This window comes from Myxine glutinosa, chromosome 13, assembly GCF_964187855.1.
Source record: "Myxine glutinosa chromosome 13, kmMyxGlut1.1, whole genome shotgun sequence".
NCBI classification, from domain to species: domain Eukaryota; kingdom Metazoa; phylum Chordata; class Myxini; order Myxiniformes; family Myxinidae; genus Myxine; species Myxine glutinosa.
This window is the reverse complement of record NC_136273.1, coordinates 33772343-33786386: the sequence shown is the minus strand read 5'-3', so window position 1 is coordinate 33786386 and position 14044 is coordinate 33772343.

The following is a 14044-nucleotide window of genomic DNA, read 5'->3' as shown; positions in this document are numbered from 1 at the left end:
TGCAAGGAGATCCTTCATCCTATCTATCCTCTAAATGACATTAACACACTTTACACTACCCGGGGTCTCTCCCTGCCAATCCATTGGCCACTTACACTATGGGTTCTAAAAACCAATTCCCATTGACCAAACTGTGGTGCTTCTCAATTTGGGGTCTCACTCCCCCGATTCATCTCCCGGTGCCCTTGCACAATTTCTGGGCTGTGACGTGTAGCTCTCCCAGCAGGTCTACCCACCTGCACACCTCCACCACTGCAGTTGCCACCCGAGCTTACCTAGCTCCTCACCCTAACCTAACTAACTGGGGAAGGCCCCTCCTGGCTCTGTCACCCCTTGGTGCCCTCTGGCACTGGGCTACCCGGGTCGTCCTCCGGATCCTCGGGCCCCATCCACAAAACTCTACCGGCTCCCAGAGCCCACCTGCGGCCTCACCTGGCCGACATCCTCACAGTGGTGGAGTGCCCAAACCAATTACACACACTAACAGGCTACACGCCCAGCCATTTCCACAACACTAATGCACCCATCCAAATACCATTCTTTCACCCGCACCACAGATGCCAATATCCAACCACAATTTACCTATACCCTCTACCTAACACTTACACTACCCTCCCCGGGTATTCGTGATGGGGGTCCATCCTTCCCCCATTCACACCTTCGCACCATCCACTCCACTCCATAGTTTCCACCATACTCACTCCACGACCATCCATTCCAATACTCCAGATATTCCACACTCCACGTATTTCACACAACCATTCTCCATACACCTGTTCCTCATACCTGTTGTTGCACACCTGTGCAATCACCTGGTGCCACCTGCACCCTCCTCCTCTTCCTGGACCATTTGGTCAACACCACACGCAATCACCACTACTCCCTCCTACACTGCTCCATACACCTGTTCAGTTGCACACCTGTGCAATCACACCTGTTCAATCACACCTGTTACAATCCTCACACACTGCTCAATACACCTCCCACACTCACACGGCATCATCTGAACTACCTGTTGCCCTGCTAACTTAGTGCTCCCCGTCTTCCCTTTAAACTAAGCACATACCACGTCATTATCATCCACTCTAAGCTACCTGCGTCCCCAGCTACCTGGTGTCATTGTCACTAACTAACCTTACCGTTACCAAATGTCAATCTCTAGGGCCCTACACTTTATATCCTAACCCTCCCTCGGCGAGCTTACACTGCCATCAACCCCATAATCTAGTGCTTCTTTGCCCCCCCCCGCTTCTGTGAGGGATGGTGGATTGGCCATCCCACCACATCGGGGGTCTCTCACTATTAATTTTGCTCGTCAAATTTCAGCCAATCAAAAATTTTGCCAATCATCTGCCAATCACCGTACCATTATCAATCATCACTCTGCCAATCCTTTGCCAATCATCAAATTTTGACTTTTTCTAATTTTGGGTCCAAAACACTAACCTCATCACCCGTCTACTTATTAGATCCTCTCGGTGCGCCAATTCACGTCTAGAGCCGGCTTCGTAACGCCGAGCAATGAATGCGGGTTGTTTGGTGCCGGCGGCTGGATGCGTCCGACATTCGGTGCAGGGACGGGGGCTTACTCGTGCCGAGATCCCACGCACCACCTCGGCGCGGAGCCATCCAATTGCCCGATCTCGACCTGCCGGAATGTCTCAATAAAAAGTGGTCGCCATGACGACCCTTCCTATCGGGCTGCCCGCTCTGCCTAGTGGAGCACAGACGCGGCCGTTCCAAGCGAGGCCCAGCGTGGATCATGTACGGCGGTCCTTTCGAACCCGCCGTGGCTCGGATCCCCGCTGGTCCTCGCGGCACGCGAAACTGCCCGACGCGCACCGAGGGCCCGATTCGGCTAACTGTCGTTCTAACCGCTAACCCGGTTACCGTCGGTGCCTCACCTGCATGCTTACACGCATACGCTACCCCTTTCTTGCTCATACATCCAGCCGTTTCCCTGCTCTTGGTCATTGCACCTTCTCTTACACACCCAGGTACACTCATTCCACTCACAGACTTGGTCACACACCTGACCACCGAACACCTTTGCACACACTCGTTGCTCGCACACCTCACCAACACACCTCTTCGCGCTCCCTTCTCGGTCACCTCCTCTGTGACAATCACAGGTGTGCTCTCACTCGCACACCCAACCACGTGCCTCACTACCAACTCGAGTGTGCATTCCCACACACGCTCTACCATTCCAGGTGTGCATCCTTCCATTCCAGGTGTACATCCTCGCTCACCTGTCACAACCAACTCACGCTCCGTGTCACTCTCACTACTTTCACCTCCATTCTTGACAGCGCACTCACCCTTACTCTCGACAGCGCACTCTTTCCTCATGCCCCTGTCCGTTACACACCTTTCTCGCGCACACTCTTGCGCACACTCTCCCGTTACACCCTCTGTAACACTCACCACAGGCATGCATTCTCCCCTACTCTTGACAGCGCACTCTTTCCCCATGCACACGTCCGTTACACACCTTTCTCGCGCACACTCTTCCGTTACACCCTCTGTAACACTCCTCACTACGCGCTTCCATGTGCTCCCTCGCACACACGCTACTACCGACTCACTCTCGACAGCACACTCACTGGTCGGCGCGCACTTTTTCCTCACACACCCCATGGTCGGACATTCTCGCACACCTCTTTTTTCGCACACCAGACCTGTCGCACACTTCACCAACGGCCTCTCACGAACACCCGGGTCCAAATCAATCCCCAAGCCGACTGAAGCTCCCCTCACATCATGTACATTTCCTCGTATATCGCCACTCACCTTGGCACCTCGTCTCCGCACCTCTTTCGCCACCTGCAAACTCTTTATTTGGTTAGTGAGCACATCATTATGAGTTGAGCACCGACCTTGCACATATTCCATCACCTCCTCCTGGATTTCTCTTTTAGTTTCTGTCCGTCTCTTCTTAATTTCACTCACCTCTTCTTCCACTTCCTCTAATTTTTGCTTCACCTCTTTTATTTCCCGGTGCGTCTCCTCAAGTTCGTCCTCTAAGGCTACCGTGACCGTCTCTATGTGCATCCTCACCTGCCGGTCCTTTGTCTCCATTACCTCTGTCACCTCGTCCAACCTCATTGTCAGTCCCTCACGTACCATCTGACATTGCCTCTGTGTCGCTATTAAGTCATTTTTAATTTCTTTTTGTGTCGCCTTTAACCCTCCTAGTACCGCAGTGTTCCTTTGAACCTGCTCCACTAACTCCGTTTGTCCCTCTGTCAGCTGTTCCACCTCCTCCGTCAGATCTTCTATTCCCCCTTGTAACTTTGCCGTCCCATTTCTCACCTCTTTCTCGATACGCTTTTCGCCTCGCTTTACCTCCTCGCGTACCCCCGAGACCTCCTCACTTACACCTCGTCGTATCTCCTCTTTCATCTCCGCCCTCTCTTTTGTAGATGCTACCCTCATCTGTCCCAATTCATCCCTCTGAGCATCCAATTTACTTTCTAACCCGATTTTCACCTCCTCTATCTGGTTCCCCATCTGTTCGATTTCCCGGGCGGATTGCTCCCCTATTTCCCGCAATTTGTCTTCCATCCTATTTTCTAGCCCCATTAACCCATTCTTTACCTCTTTTATCCCGTGGTCTAACCCCTCAAATTTGTCGTCGAACTTCCCAAATTTCTTGTCTAATCCCTTAAAATTATTGTCTAACCCCTCACCGGTACCCCTCGCTTCGTCCCTCATTACCCCCAATTGCTCACCCTGTCGCTCACTATCAGCCCTCAATCCCACAATTTGGTTTCCCAACCGCTCACCCATTTATCTTCACTCTCGGGTGGACTTATCATTTTGGGCATCCATTTTTGCCATCATTTGAATCATAAAGACTCGCATGTACTCTGGCATTTCTGGCTCGGCTGCCGCGACCACGTGCGCAGCGCAACTTGGTGCTGCTACGGTCACGGGCGCGGCAAAATTTGGTGCTGCTTCAACCACGTGCGCGATAGCGCCATTTTGTGCGTCTGATACTCCCTCAACCACATTGCCAATGTTCTCCTCTACTTCGTCCCTCTGATCCTGGGTTACTCCTAACCCCTCCTCTAGCTCACCCACCGGCATCCGATCGCCTTGACCAGCCATGGCGCGATTTCAAAATTCGGGTTTTTGCTTTAAAACACAACAATTTCCAACTGCTTGTAATTTTGAGCGCGTTAAGCGCGCTTCGGGCCTCGTATCTCACTCCCGGACACCAATTGTTACGGACGCGGTTAAGATGTTATTTTGACCGAGCGGTGGTATTACCGCGACCGAACAGTTATTCCCCGACTAATACCCGATTTGCCCCAAACTTTGGCCGGATCGCGCCACCGCTATTCAATCGGGAAACTCTAAAGTGACCGAATACAAAGAGGAAGAAGACGTACAGAAGAGTAATTGGATTTATTATGTACACATATAAGTAGGAAGAAAGCAGGCACGTTTATTTACAGACGAGATTAGATACACAGTGCAACGCTAGCTTACCTACAGTCTTAATTAACCCAGGGACAGAACAAACAAGGACAGACTCACGCGGGGAATGATGATAGGACTGGCGGGAGATGGATGACTGGCGGGATAGGGAGGTCCAACTGGTCCTGCAACCGATCGACTCGTTGGGCAGCCGCCGCCCCTTCGCGGCCCTGCTCCAAACTGCCGTCCAGGCCTCACGCTGCTGTGGCTGCAGTTTCGGTGGCTCCAGCTGCAGTAAATGCAGTTTCAGTGGCTCGAGCTGCAGTAAATGCAGTTTCAGTGGCTCGAGCTGCAGTAAATGCAGTTTCAGTGGCTCGAGCTGCAGCTCAACCCTGGACTTCTTTCTGACTCACTCAAAGCGCCTCTCCGTTCTCAAGACCGAACTCTCTTATCTGTCTCCCTCTTCCAAATCCTGGTGGCATCTGGTCAAATCCGTTTCTGGTGTTTGTTCCCCCTCCATCCCCTCCCTTACCTCAAACGGCTACACAGCTGACTCCGCACGTGAAAAAGCTGAATGCCTCAACTCTGTGTTTGCCTCTAAATCTTGTGTCCCAAACCCATCCCTCTCTGTACCCACCATACCCAGTCGTACCCTGCTGCTCCTGGACTCCGTGTCCTTTCCTCCTGACAAGGTGGAAAAGTTTCTGTCAACCCTCGACTCTGATTCTGCAACTGGACCCGATGGCATCAGCCCACGGGTCCTAAAATCCTGCTCTGCTGCTCTATCTCACCCTCTCTCTGTTCTCTTCACCCTCTCTTTTGCTCAAGGTCAACTGCCATCTGCTTGGAAATCAGCCAACATCACCGCTTTGCACAAAAAAGGTGCAAAAACAGATCCTAGCAACTACAGACCAATCAGCCTTCTCCCAATTATCAGCAAAGTCATGGAATCCATCATTGCTTCGGATATGAAATCTTTCCTCTTCCCCAATGGCTTGATCTCTGATCATCAATTTGGTTTCAGACCAGGTCACTCTACTCTGGACATGCTGCTTCTGCTGTCTCAACAATGGATGGAGGTCCTCAATGCCAAACAGGAAATTAGAGCTGTCTCCCTCGACATATCACGTGCCTTCGACACGGTCTGGCACCCCGCTCTGCTCACCAAACTCTCCTCCTTTGGTATCCATGGAAATCTCCACGCATGGCTGGTGGACTTCCTCTCTAGTCGTCGTCAACGTGTGGCCCTGAATGGGTTTCTCTCATCTCCTCTTCCTGTTCAGGCTGGAGTTCCCCAAGGCAGTGTTCTGGGCCCCGTGCTTTTTCTGGTCTTCATCAATGATCTCTCTGACTCTCTCGAAAATCCTCTCTATCTCTTTGCTGATGACTCCACTCTCTGCCGCTCCATTCCTCTTCCCTCAGATCGGCAGTCTGCTGCCTCCTCACTCTCTGAAGACCTGGACAAAATCACAGACTGGTCAAACAAGTGGAACATGTCTTTCAATCCTGACAAATCTCACACTCTTACTATGTCTCTCCGAAAAGATCGACTGGACAACCCTCCCATCTACTTTCTCAACAATCCTCTCCAAGAAGTTCTGTCGCTCAAGATTTTGGGTCTCACTATCTGCCATGATCTTTCTTGGGAAAACCACATTTCCAAGCTGGCCTCCAAAGCCAGTCGCCGACTGGGCATCCTCCGTCGTGCGAAGTCCTTCCTCGGCACACCTGAGCTCCTCACCACATACAAGGCTTTCATCCGCAGCTCAATGGAATACTGTTCTCCCCTATGGGCCGGTGCTCCTGCCTCACACCTAGCTCGGCTTCACGCTGTTGAAACCAAAGCTTTCAGAATTATTGGAATCTCCCGCGATGAAGCTATCTCTGAGGGCCTTTCACTCACTCACCGCAGGCAGGTAGGTGGTCTTTCTGTCTTCTACCGACTCCTCTCCGGCCTTGCTCCCCCAGCTCTCTCTGTGCTCTGTCCCCCAAATATTCCTACAGGTCGCACAAGATCTGCCAGCAACCCTCTGATGGTTAAACTGCCGAAATCTCGGCTCTCTGCTCACCTTCACTCTTTCATTCCTCTTTTCTCCTGCCTCTGGAACAAACTCCCTCACTCCCTTCAATCCCACTCCTCCCTCCAGGTCTTTAAAACAGCTGTTCACCACCATCTCTTATCTTCCCCCATCGAAAACCTTGATCTTTTCTACCCCCGCTAATTCACCCCAGATCCACCTTGTTTGAAATTCCAACTTCTTTCCTGGAAGTCCTGGCAGTGTCCATATGTTTTATACCTCTCCCACCGCCCCCTTCCCATGCCCCCCCCCCCAAAGCCCTCGCCCTCTCTCAGATCTCTCGATGTCTCCATGTCTCTCGGTACCTGCTCTCAAATGTTGTTTGTGTCCTTCCCCCTCTCTCCCCATCTTGTCTACCGCTCCCGATGTTATATGTTTTATGTGTCGGTTTGTCTTTCTGTGTGATTAATGTTCGCTCTTTCACGAGCCTCGATCTTGTATAAAAAAAAAAAAAACAAACAAAAAAAAACCGCTTGGACTCCCTCTCGTCTCTCTGTCAAAGCTCATCTCTTTTTGGAAACGCCCTAGCTGCGGGTTATATAGGCCCCGCCCCTCAACCTTCGCGAACCTCCTCGATGTTTCTCTCCACACCCTCTCCAAGTCCAACCCCTTGTTCGTGGTTGGTTGAGTGGGGCTGACTCACTCCTCCCCTCTATGACGAGGTGGGGACCCGCCTTTCTTCCCCAACCCTGCCTCGTGGTCAATGGCGGCAATTGTTGGTTGGCAATGCGAATGGCAATTGACGAAAAGGGGGAATGGAAGTTTTGGGAGTGGGAATGAAGGGAATCTATTTCTTTCACTGGTGCAATGGAGTATTTCAATTAATGGGAGACACAGCCTTACCCTAAAACACATAATAAGATATAACTATTGAACAGGGGTATTCTATGATTGGCTGTGGTGTGGATGCTTTATGGACTAATTATGGGACGCCCTTTGACCTTTACACAGCTCCGGAGGCAGGAGGCGCAGAATAAACAATAATAATAATACACACAATCAAAAAAAATACAGTCCTCATATCCGCAACAATATTTTCATTATACTCGAACTGCGAACCAACGAATATTTGTTTTTGTTCTATTTTCGGGAATAGCTTAATTTTCTGTTGGCTTCTGTCACCGTCAATTATATTTACAAAATATGAAGTGAAACTTGTTTCTTGGTTTAAATATCGTTCCTGAGCAGAGGTGAAATTATAAACCTCTCTCAATGTTCTTCTCTGAGAACCTCCTGAGCCACATATCACTTTGAGATTGTAGAAAATTATTTTTCCATTGACCTCTTGACATCCATTAAATATTTTAAACCCTTCAACCTGCATGCTTTATTACCCTCGCCAGAGGAGAGGGCGTGGCATTTGAGTGCGTTTGTTTGTCTGTCTGTTTGTTTGTTTTTCCGCACAGAATAAATATGATTTTCTCTGCAACCGTTGGTCCGATTGACAGGAAATTTTTACGATAGGTGCAACTCCACCGATATAATTTTCTAATGATAATTACGACGTCATCGGTCACGTGTTTCGGCCGCCATCTTTGAAAAACCGAAAAAAATTGCACTTCTATATCTCCGAAAACGCTGCATAGAAAAAATGGAGACATGGCTCATTGAAATGAAATCTCCATGTGGAATAACATATTGTTGCGGATATGGGACTTGGCCTCAATATCCGCTTGTAAATACTCCCCTATTTCCCCAATACTCTCCAACTATCCCCAATCCCCCATTCCCTAGTCCCATTGTCTGTAAACAACACTCTGTAGAACCGACCTTCCCCTTTTTCCCCCATTAAATGTCGTGCCCAGGTCCACCGCATCTCACGTAGACAACTTTCGGACATCTTGCTAGTTATTCTTAGTCTATGTCAGTTAAGGACTCGTTTCCATTAATTCTGACTCTTCGTTGCACCAGAATGTGATTATATGGCACCAGTAGTGAGTTTAGGACCTTCCCATGCCTCCTCCCGTCTTCTTCCCCAAACAACAACAACAACTACAACTACAAACAACAACTACAACAACGGCGCTGCGCGGGGGAGTGTGCGTCCTCACACCGGCTCGGTTAGCCGCCATTGACGATGCGCTCCGGCGGGGTTACCACGAAGGGGCTCCTTGTCAGCCCCTCGTCAAGGGCGGAGCCGGTAACCCCCCCCCCCCGCACGCACCCAATGAGAAGCAACGTGCCGATTCCAGCTGGGGCGGAGCTAACGAGCCGAGGGCGTGTCACTCCCCGCCGGATATACGCGGCCACGTACCGGACGTGACGTGAGATGCGCCCCCAGCTTGAGACGACAAGACGCCACCTCGAGCGCTGTGACCTCCCTGCATCTACTGGACCGTACAGTACCCTGTCCTTGAGCCAAGAGTGCACCTTGAGCCATCGATACCCGCTTTCCTTGCCATCAATCCCCGTGTGAGTCAGCCTTTTGTCCCGTTTATCTGTCGTCTGTTGGGGTTAATATAAGAGTGTGTCTAAGTGCCTATCTTACTATGCTGTACCTCTCGTCCCTGTAATCTGAACCTTCCGCACTAATATAATCTCCTCCGGAGGTCTTGAGAACCGTATCCCTGGTGTCGTGTCATTTTAATCCCAGCCGTGTGTCTTTTCCTTCATTGATCTAGCGTAGCGCGATTAGTCAACGTTCGGGTATAATCGGGTAACTTGTGCAGACGTGGTCATACCAAACCGCTCGGTAAATAACATCTAAGCCGCGTCAGTAACAATTGGTGTCGAGGAGTGGAATTCGAACCCGGGACTAAATTTATTAGGCCCAAATTTGTAGTAGAATCGATTCGGAGCGCGTTTCCCGCGCGAAATTATAACGGCGAAATTTGAATTTGTTATACGAAAATAAAAACCCGAATTTTGAAAGTCGCGCTATGGCAGACCAAGACAGCTGGGGTCCGGTAGAGGAGAGTGAGGCAGGGTCGGTCCAGGACCAAATTGAGAGACGCGAGGAGAGCGAAGCAGTGAGGGTAGCAGGTTCGCAAAGTAGCACCGTCACGCACGAAGTAGCGGGCGCGCAAAATGGCGCCTCGCAGATGGCCACGGCGTCCACGCCCGCGACCGTGGCAGCGCCCCTGGTGGATTTGAACCTTTTTTTTATACAAATGAAGGCCCTTATGGCCCAGAATAGTGAGCGAATGAGGGCTGATAGTGAGCGGTTGGGGAACCGGATGGATGCTCAGGGTGAGCGATTGGAGGGCCAAATGGGGGTAATGAGGGACGAAGCGAGGGCTCAGAGTGAGCAATTGGGGGTAATGGGAAACCAAATGGGGGTAATGAGGGACGAAGCGAGGGGTACCGGTGAGGGGTTAGACAATAATTTTAAGGAGTTAGACAAGAAATTTGGGAAGTTAGACAATAATTTTGAGGGGTTAGACAATAATTTTAAGGAGTTAGACAAGAAATTTGGGAAGTTAGACAATAATTTTGAGGGGTTAGACAACGGGATAAAAGAGGTGAGAAATGGGTTAATAGGGTTAGAAAACAGTATGGAAGGCAAATTGAGGGACATGAGGGACCAAGCGGAAAGGGAAGTTAACCAAATGGGGCAGCAGATAGAGGGGGTCAGAATGGGGGTAGAAACCAAACTGGATGCTCACAGGGAGGAAATGGAGCAGATGAGGGTGGCATCTGGGCAGGAGATGCAAGTGATGGGAGAAGAGATCAGAAGAGGAGTGAGTGAGGAGGTCGGAGGAGTGCGCGAGGAGGTGAGGCACTGTAAGGAGCACATGGAGAAGGAGGTGAGAAAGGGGACTGTAAAGTTACAAGGGGGAATAGAGGACCTGACGCAGGAGGTGGAGCAGCTAACAGAGGGACAAAAAGAACTAACGGACCAGGTAAAGAAGAACACAGCGGTAATAGGAGGGTTAAAAGCGACACAAAATGACCTAAAAAATGACTTAATAGCGACAAAGAGGGAATGTCAGATGGTACGTGAGGGACTGACAGCGAGGTTGGACGAGGTGGTAGAGGTAATGGAGACGAAGGACCGGCAGGTGAGGACGCACCTGGAAACGGTCAAGGTAGCCTTAGAGGATGAGCTTGAGGAGACGTACCGGGGAATGAAAGAGGTGAAGCAGAAACTAGAAGAAGTGGAAGAAGGGATGAGCGAAATTAAGAAGCGACGGAGAGGGGATAAGAAAGAAATAAAAGAGGAGATAAAAGAATTGGTCCAAAGTCTGTGTTTGGATCGTGATGATGTGCTCATTAACCGGATGAGGGATTCGCAGGTGATGGAGGAGAAGCGAAGAGGAAGAGGACCCGGTGTAAGTGGTGACCAATATGGTCGTGCGTATGATGCGCCAGGGGATTTAATAAGCTTGGGGGTCGAGATAGACCCGGGTGTTCGTGAGAGGCCGTTGGTGAAGTGTGCGACAGGTCTGGTGTGCGAAAGAGGAGGTGTGCGAGAAAGTCCGACTCTGGGGTGTGTGAGGAAAAAGTGCGTGCCAAGGAGTGAGGGTGCTGGCGAGAGTGAGTCGGTCGTAGCGCGTGTGCGAGGGAGCACATGGAAGCGTGGTGTGGTGAGTGTTACAGAGGGTGTGACGGGAGAGTGTGCGCGAGAAAGGTGTGTGACGGACAGGTGCATGGGGAAAGAGTGTGCTGTCAAGAGTAAGGGTGAGTGCGTGGTCAAGAGTGGAGGTGAGAGTATTGAGAGTGACAAGGAGAGTGAGTTGGTTGTGACAGGTGAGCGAGGATGTACACCTGGGATGGAAGGATGCACACCTGGAATGGTAGAGCGTGAGTGGGAATGCACGCTGGAGTTGGTGGTGAGGCACGTGGTTGGGTGTGCGAATGAGAGCACACCTGTGATTGTCACAGAGGAGGTGACTGAGGAGGGGGCGCGAAGAGGTGTTTTGGTGAGGTGTGCGACCAACGAATGTGTGCCAAAGTGTTCTGTGGTCAGGTGTGTGACCAAGGCTGTGAGTGGAATGGGTGTACCTGGGTGTGTAAGGAAAGGTAGCATGGGAACGGCTGGATGTGTGAGCAAGGAACGGGCTGCGGGGTGTAAGCGTCCAGGTGAAGCATCGACGTTAGACGGGGTAGAGTTTAGAACGACTTATAGCCGAATCGGGCCCTCGGTGCGTGCCGGGCCTCGCTTTGAACGGCCGCGTCCGTGCTCCACTAGGCGGAGCGGGCAGCCCGATAGAAAGGGTCGTCATGGCGACCACTTTTTGTTGAGGCAGTCCGGCAGGTCGAGATCGGGACATGGGATGGCTCCACGCCGAGGTGGTGCGTGGGATCTCGGCCCGGGTAAGCCCCCGTCCCTGCACCGAGTGCCGGACGCATCCAGCCGCTGGCACAGAACAACCCGCATTCATGGCTTGGCTTTACGAAGCCGGGCTTTGGACAGGGATTGGCGCACCGAGAGGTATTAGTGAGTAGACTGGGTGATGAGGTTAGTGTTTTGGACCCAAAATTAGAGAAAAACAAAATTTGATGATTGGCAAGGGATTGGCAGTAGTGATTGGCAGATGATGGGTAGTGATTGGCAAATTTTTAATTTGTTGAAATTTGATGTGCAAAATTGGTAGGAGCGATGGGCCCAGTGGGTAAGGGTGGCATCCCTGCCACCCTTCCCATGGGGGCAAATGCGCACTAGATTATGGGGTGTATGGCAGTGAAAACTAGCCCGGGTGGGTTAGGTTATATTGTAGGGATCTAGCGAAGATGACATTAGGTGACGTTAAGTTTAGTTAGTGACTGATACCTGTAGTGGGGACGCAGGTAGATTAGTATGGATGATAATGACGTGGGAGCGCAATAGTTTAAAGGGACGACTGGGAAGCGCAAGTTTCAGAAGGGAGTAGTTAGCTGAGATGATGCCGTGTGTGTGAGGATGGAACAGGTGTGATTGCACAGGTGTGCAACTGGACAGGTGTGTGGAGCAGTGTGTGAGTAATGAGTGTGTGGATCAGCGCGAATGCGCTTGGGGAGAGAAGGGTGCAGGCAGCACCAAGAATGAGAGCACAGGTGTGCAAGTACAGGTGTGTGGAGAGAGTGGGAGTAAGTGGTACGGAGTGGTGTGCATGGTGCGAAGGTGTGAATGGGGGAAGAGTGGACCCCTTTCACGAGTACCCGGGGCGGGTAGTGTAAGTGTTAGGTAGAGGGTATAGGTAAATTGTGGTTGGATATTGGCATTTGTGGTGCGGTTGCAGAATGGTATTGTGGATGGGTGCATTAGTGTTGTGGAAATGGCTGGGTGTGTAGCCTGTTAGTGTGTGTAGTTGGTTGGGCACTCCACCACTGTGAGGATGTCGGCCAGGTGAGGCCGCAGGTGGGCTCTGGGAGCCGGTAGTTGTGAGTGGGTGCCTGAGGATCCCGGGGGTGGATCGGGTAGCCCAGTGCCAGAGAGGGCACCGAGTGGGGAGAGCGCCAGAGGGCCTTCCCCAGGTAGTTAGGTTAGGGTAAGGAGCAGGTAAGCTCGGAGGCAACTGCAGTGGTGGAGGTGTGCAGGTGGGTAGACCCGCTGGGAGAGGTACACGCCACAGCCCAGAAATTGTGCGAGGGCACCGGGAGATGAATCGGGGGAGTGAGACCCCAAATTGAAGAGCACCACAGTTTGGCCAATGGGAATTGGTTTTTAGAACCCATAGAGTAAGAGGGCCAATGGTTTGGCCGGAGAAAGACCCCGGGTAGTGTAAAGTTGTTAAAGTCATTTAGGAAATAGTTAGGATTGATGAACCTGTCGCACCATACGCAGCCACTTGCCTGTGGTGATGATGATGACTCCACACCTGTGTTTTCTTTGTTCTGTGCAGGAAATGAGGATTGCTGTGGATTTGTGAGACGCATCACGACGTGGATGAGACATTGGGGTGATTCCATCTCTCCCTCCCTAGGAGGGACTGATGATGAATTGGTAATGGCAAATTATGATGTTGAGTTGGAGATGGCAAATTATGATGTTGAGTTGAAAATGGCAAATTTGATTGGTTAGGAGGGAGAGAAGACGAATTTGGTATATGGGAGGAACGGGGAAGACAGTAGGGATGTTTGTTGATTTGTAAAGTAGATGTTTATGGGTAGTGTTGTGTTTTGTGGATACAGTAAGGGGTAAGGGAGGGGCCATGTAGGTTACCTGGTGGGGGGGGGGGGGAGCGTACGATAGGAACGTACCTGTCTCACCTGGTTCCCATGTGCCCCCAGTGTGCATTACCTTATATTGCGTGCACTTTTGCGCCCTTACCACCTTACTCACTTGTCTGCTTCTTTTGTCTCCCACCTCCGAGGATCTGGCTTTGGGGTAGAGAGAGAGGAGAGAGAGGTGCTGGCTTCGCAGTTGTGGGCCTGCACTTTCGCTGCTTGCTGCTTGGATCGATACACCATATGGACCGCAATGTTTGTGGCCACCCACAATGGACCGCAGTTCTTTTGCGGCCAAGCACCACCCATGGATGGACCTATGGGTCAACGTGGCACCTATGCCAAACAGGTGAACCACTCTTAGTTGGCCCCCTGAAGGCCACAATAAAGAAATGGACGCGGTTGGCGCCTTTCTTTATTTTTGAAAGAAGTAAGAAGGCCAAGTGCACCAC